This window comes from Polistes canadensis, unplaced genomic scaffold (genome assembly GCF_001313835.1).
Source record: "Polistes canadensis isolate GaletaPanama2010 unplaced genomic scaffold, ASM131383v1 scaffold_322, whole genome shotgun sequence".
Lineage (NCBI taxonomy): Eukaryota > Metazoa > Arthropoda > Insecta > Hymenoptera > Vespidae > Polistes > Polistes canadensis.
The window spans coordinates 154,546-161,516 of record NW_014569869.1 but is presented as its reverse complement, the minus strand read 5'-3'; positions in this window follow the sequence as shown (position 1 = coordinate 161,516).

Sequence of the window (6,971 nt, the reverse complement as noted above, 5' to 3'; positions counted from 1 at the left end):
TCCTCGAGAGAAATCACAAAATAATAATTAAATTAGTACCGAAGAACCTTTCGATTAGCATCGAACGAAATATTCTGATATCTTGCAATGCAATTGCAAGCAACAGCAGCAAAAAACACATCAGAATATTGAGTTACTCTTTAAGATAAAAATATTCACCAGTATAAATAGATACTCTTACGAGTTTCAATTGGTTGGTAACACGTATAAAAAAAAAAAAATAAAAAAGAAGAAAAACCAGGAAGAAGGATACAGAAATGTAGCTTTCTCGAGAAAAAGAATTACCGTAGAAAATATAATTTAATCGTGGCGTTAAAAAGTGAGATGATAAAAATAGCAGAATAAGAGGATTGAGGGGTAAGGGTTGGAGGCGTATAAAAAAACACGAAGCTCAATATAGAAACGTAACTTTCTCAAAAGATGATTATCGTAGAAAATATAATTTAATCACAGTACTGGAGTATAAAAAAATAGTGAGAGAAAAAGAGGAGAAGAAGAAGAAGGGGAAGGTGGGATGGATTTAATCGAAGGGCAAGAAAGTGTGAAAGTAAAGAGAGGTGAAGGAAAGTGCGATGAGGGATGACATGTATAAAAACACGAAGCTCGATATAGAAACATATATTTTTCGAGAAAGGCGATTATCTCATATAAAATATAATTTAATCGTAATATTATTGAAAGAGAAAGATAAAAGATATTACAGCTATTAAAATTCGTTCGTAATGTTAAACGGAATAAAAAAAAAAATTAAAAAAGGGGGAGGGTGCAGGTAATAGATATATATATATATATATATATAAAAAACCAACGAGGTTCGAAGTAGAAACATAAGTTTTTCTTTTTTGTCGATGTAACAAAATTATCGTTGAAAATAAAATTAAATCGGAATATTACAGAACGAGAATAAAGATATTATGAGAGGGGGGAGGAAGGAATAACACATATAAAAACACAAAGCTCCGAACAAAAACGTGAGTTTCTTTGATACAGATGATTATTGCAGAAAATATAATTTAATCATACCATCGGAGAGAGATAGAGAGAAGATAAAAGATAAAAAGTAGAAGGTGAGTTGGGTGAACGAGGAGGGTTGGGGATTGACAAGATAGATAAAAACAGATAGTTCGATACAGAAATATAACTTTTTCGAGAAAGACGATTATCGTAGAAAATATAATTCAATCAGGTTTGTCAGAAAGTGTGAAGAATAGTAGGGGGTTTGGAAGCAAAGAGGTGGGTGGATAAAACGAAAGAAACGGGTCAAACTTAAGACCAATATTTCTTCTTTTTCTTCTTTTTTTTTTCTCTTTTTTTTTCTCGTGACAGAAAAAGAGATATCTTCGGCAAGTAAAAAAATAAACTTCGTAACAGTAATTAGTAGCAGAAGATACGAGAGAAAACTCGTTTAATCTTTTTCCTTTATATTTTTTTTATTTGTATTTTTTCTTTCTCTTTTTCTATTTAATTTTTTTTTTTTCAAGCGCTTACGTTCCCTCACATTCCTCGAAACATTCTTCTTTTCTTTTACCAATCCTCTTCCCCTCCTATCCGTCCCCTTAGGGTTCGTAATTAAAAAAGCGTGGAATACAAACGCTCGGATGTGACACAATGTGTCTCTTTTCTTCTCGTTCGAACTACCACCCTAAACCCAACCCTCTCTAAATATAATTAATTATAACTTAACTGAGAGAGAAAAAGATTCTATCACGCGCTACCGTCTTCTTTCCCCAACCAATCTCGTCTTTCGTTATATTTGATTTATTTTTTTTCTTTTTCTTTTTCTTCGTATATTTTTTTTTTATTTTTTTTATTCGTTAACTTTACTTGCTAATCATCAACGAAGCAATTAACAGGAAATAGAATTCTCACGTAGGTAATGAAAATTAATTGGAAATAAAATAGTAAATGTCAGAAGGAAAACAATAAATTGATATTTCAAAAAGTATTGACTGGTTACATTGAAAAGAAATGCATTTAATTCAGCTGACAAATTTATTTCAATTAGGGCAATGCTTATAAGCGTGTAGCATTTGATTCAAGCATAAAGCCTTGGGCAGTATAAGCTTGTTATCGAACTAGGTAACGTGAAAGGGTCTGTTTGATTGTTTACCCGTTCCATATCCGATTATAGAAGCAAACATAATGGGAATACCAAGTGGAGAATAGCTCGTTGTAAGTTGAAGACTATAATATATTAAAAACGTTATTTCCAACAACCACGATTATTATTTTCTACGTTTCTATTATTATTATTATTATTATTATTATTATTATTATATTTTTATTTTTTTTCCTATGGGGGTAAAACATGATCCATTTTATTTCAAACATTCTTCTTTCTTTCTACAAATTTAATATTATTTTGTAAGGAACATCACGTAAACCATATCGGACAAACGATTACGTGGTCAACATCATAACTACCAATCTAACGATACAATCATTGTTTAAAAAGAGAAGAGGGACCATGATAGAGAAGATAGATAGATAAATAAATAAAATGAGATAGTATATGTTTGAAAAATGATAAAGAAAGAGATACGTTTACGTATGCATATACATATATATATATATACAGTATTAGCGTATCGGTACACTCGGGAATCTAGAGAAATACAGATGACACTACCCCTTTTCCTTTACATATATACACTGTAGGAGGACGGGTCATAATTATGGCCTTAATTAAAAGAGTAGTAATTAAAAGCGCGCGCCGTTTGGTCTACAATTAATAACGGTCCAATTTGTTCTCGTTATTTTTCGTCGTGACGGCGATGGTACGGTTCAACGACACTCCTAGGTCACGATCCTATCCGAATGTGTACAAATACGATTATATTGGAGAAAGAGAGAAAAATAGAGAAAAAGAGAGAAAGAGGAAACAGGTATATGCCTATCTCTTCTCTCTCTTTAGCCTTCCTTACTCATACCTTTTCTACTAACAGCCCCACCAGCACCATCCCATCAACCACCCTTCCATGCTACTCTTTCTATTTTTCTCATTGTTTGTTTTCAATGATGTCTAACGACCACCTATGATTACATCCACCTGCGTTCGAACACGGAATAGGGGCATCTGTCGTAAAGTTGCAGGTGTACAAACGTGACGTGCATTTAATGTTTCATGCATACCTACAACCTATAAGTCTACTTGTATCCTACTTTACGAGTGGTTATTATTATCGGAGATAAGCTTTAACTCGAGATAATTCATTTGATTTTCGGGATTTAACAAAGGATTAATTGAAGTAAAATCGTTGAAGAGATTTAAATTTGTTTTTTTTTTTTTTTTGCGAGATTATTTGAGATCGTTTGATTATATTACTGGAAATAATATTTTTATCTATTATATATTTTAATAAGTATATATATGTATATATGTATATTACGTATCTTATTTTAAATATAATTTCATTTTGCCGGAAATATAATCGGGGGGAAAATTACTTTCTCATATTATCCTATGGGTATTATTATATTGTAATAAGTATTATTTTATTATTACATTACTGTAAGTAGAATTATACTATAATCGTATAATATACCTAACTTTATACCGTAGAATACTAATTTTATATATAATTAATACTATTATAATTATGCTATAATTAAAACATATATTTAAATCATGCTTATCGTTAGAACGAATATAAATAAAATTCAGCATGATATTCGAAAACAAAACAAATGTATTATAAACATAAAGATGCTGTAAAAAAGCCGAGATATTTTTATTATTTTATTGCTCGTGTGAACGTAGAGCTAGGAAGTAGCTGACTAAGCTCAAACGTAATAACGTAATTATTTTTCAGTTTTATATTCTTATTCAACATTTTAATACAATCGATTAAGCGATTTTAGATACAGTATAAATACTTTTATAATCATTGTTGTATTTTTTTCTTAATTTTTTCTTTTTATGTTAAAATCGTTTATTCATTGAAATTACATTGGAAATAACTATATCGTGTCATTTGCCGTTTGATTATACGAAATATTACAATATACTTTCATTACAAATTCAATTTTAATGTGTAATCGATTTGTTCCAATACGTATGAAACGAAACGAAATAAAATGAAACAAAATGAAATAAATTACAAATATCGAGTAAAAAGGGGAATCTTTGAAAATATGAATTTCACAGGGAGATATTCGAAATTGTTAGAGAATGAAAAGTTTTTAAGAGAAAGTTCGTGTAAAAAAAATTATTTAATGAAAAAATTTTGATATCCTTTTCTTTTTATAAACTAGTTAATTAATAATATTTCATTGGAAACAAAACACGTAATTTATAAATGATCATTATTCGATAGAGAAGTCAATATTTTAATTTTCTTTTTTTATAGTTTCATATTTATCAAATATTATACCCATGTTATATCCTATAAATGATTACAAATTATAATATTAATTATTAACTATCCTAAAAGAGATATATTCCTATATAAATGTAGTTTATTGGGGATGGGTCGTGTTCTAAAAGTCTTTTGTTCTTTGACGTCTTATTAAATTATCAGATTCGAAGTATATATTCCAAAGGGACGTGTAATATAAAGGGAATGACGTTCGATGACTCAACGATTCCTTTCAAACATCAACAACTTTGGAAACATAGGAGTAGACTAGCAAGCTCGACTCTCTCTCGTCATGCATGTTTTGTGTCATACAACTATACCAACGACAACGACAACGACGACGACGACTATTGTGTTTCAACGTGGAGACCAACACTGGCTCTCTCTCTTCTCTTGGCATGCACTAGTTACTTTATCCGATGTTTAATTAGCGCAAGCTATTGCGAACGCGGAAAGGAAGGTCGATGGTAAGGGTAGGTGAGGGTTGGGGAAAGGGTAGGAAGAGAAACGCTAACGAATCAGAACGTCGTTCGTTAATGTATATCGTTTTCCAAAATAATAACCGATATCTTCACTCGTTCACATTTTTTAAAAAAGATTCTTTACAAAATATTCCTTAACAACGTGCACGCGATATATATATATATCATCAAAACTTCTTTTATATTTTAACGCGGAAAAAAGTATGAAAGAAAATGATGAAAGAGGAAAAATTAAATAAAGAAAAATAAAACACGTGTTTCTCTTCTTCCTCTTCTTCTTCTTCTTCTTCTTCTTCTTCTTCGTGGGAAAGAAAAATTTTCGATAAGAAAAAAAGTAAAAAAGAGTTAGTCAAGTTATTCGTTAAGATAACGTTAAGATATGTAAATACATGGGTATTCGGTGTTAAGAAATGTTCATTATTAAAACATATCTCACGTTCCCCATAGTTGCTCGAAGGAACGAGCTCGAAGTAAAAAACGACTTCAATGAGTGTACTGAAAAAAATAAAGAGAGAGAGTAAGAAAAAGAAAGAAAGATAGAAAGATGTCTAGTAAGAGAAGAATGAAACACGTAGAGAAAGTCCATTCCCGTGTTGCCATCAAAGAGAAGGAATGAAAAATACCGCGGAGCGCACGTAAATGGATTGTTTTAATAACTTTGAAAGCTGCCTTAGGGCTGTATTTCCTGTAAGGTTCTCTTCTTTAAGAGCTTGCGTCGTTGCGAGTCGATACTACTGCTGCTTTACGACAAACGGGAGGGAAATGAATGTATACGCCAGTAGTAGAACAAGAGACTTTTCTCTTTCTTTCTTTTTTTTTTCTTCTTTCTCTCTCTCCCTCTCTCTCTCTCTCTCTCTCTCTCTCTCTCTCTCTCTGTTCTATACCTTTTTATTTTAATTCATCATCGCGAAGGAAAAGTAAAAGAAAAATGTTGGTGTTAATATTCGCTCCGTTACGAACTGTCACGGTTAAAGAATTTCTTCAAATTATTTCCTCTCGTTATCGAAGACACAGTTTTCTTACTAACGAACACCTTTTTAAAATTTAAATACACCCGGGATAAATGGAATGACTTAATCTTTCGTGTAGTTTCATTTAACGTGTTAATATGTGTTTATGGAACGATCTATATTGTAATAATTATTATTTTTTTATTCTTTTATATAAAAACAGCTCGTATTTTTATAATATTTTGGTTACTATGAAGTTAATAGATTAGTTATAGATAATAAATTATGTATTAATGTTAATTAATTTTACATTCTTTCGGTGTTTTTATCGGGTGTTTAATATATTACCCTAGTTTCTTCAAAATCAATCTATATTGTGAAGACAGTAAATTAGAAGCTCCATTAGTATACTGATAGAGAAAACTGGTTTAACTAACTTTAGAATTCCCAAGTAAGTTAGCTTAATGGAACGTGTATATAGATACAACAAAATTAAAAATTTTATTTATAGATACTTGAATATATAGTAATCTAATTATTCTATTATTTTCTATTGAACTTTCTTATCAAATTTACAAATAAAAAGACAAAATAATATATAGTGATAGAGCTAACTTTCTTAAATCTATTATATATATTCCTTGGAAAATTATTTTCTAATTGAAAAAAATTTCCATATTCAAAATACGTATTATAGAAGAATCTTGTGCATTGGGAAAAAATAAAAAGATAAATTATTCGAAAAAGAAATCAGATGATTTTTTTATCAAGAGTATCATGAAAAGAGAGAAAGAGAGAGAAGGGGGAGAGTAATGTTGCAGAAACGATGGCCATTTTGTGATATCGCGTGTTCAACTACAATAACTAAGTGTTACGGTTCTTGGGTTCGTTATCCACTTAGTTGGCGTAATTACACGCTGGATTACGCTTGCACATTCGGTAAATAAACTGGCAGTTTATTCCAAAGCACCAGCAGTTTCGACGAATCGTGACATGGGACGAACGTTATCCGATCGAGACCCATTATCATGGGGTTACTACTTTTCGTATCGGTGCTAATCACGCGCAAATATCACCCCGTCTGTTTTTCTATTTTATTTCTTTTTTGGGGGGTAAATTCAACATGTACGAGAGAACTTTTTACGATGATATTTTATCGAAGATATTCCCTCTTCTTTTTC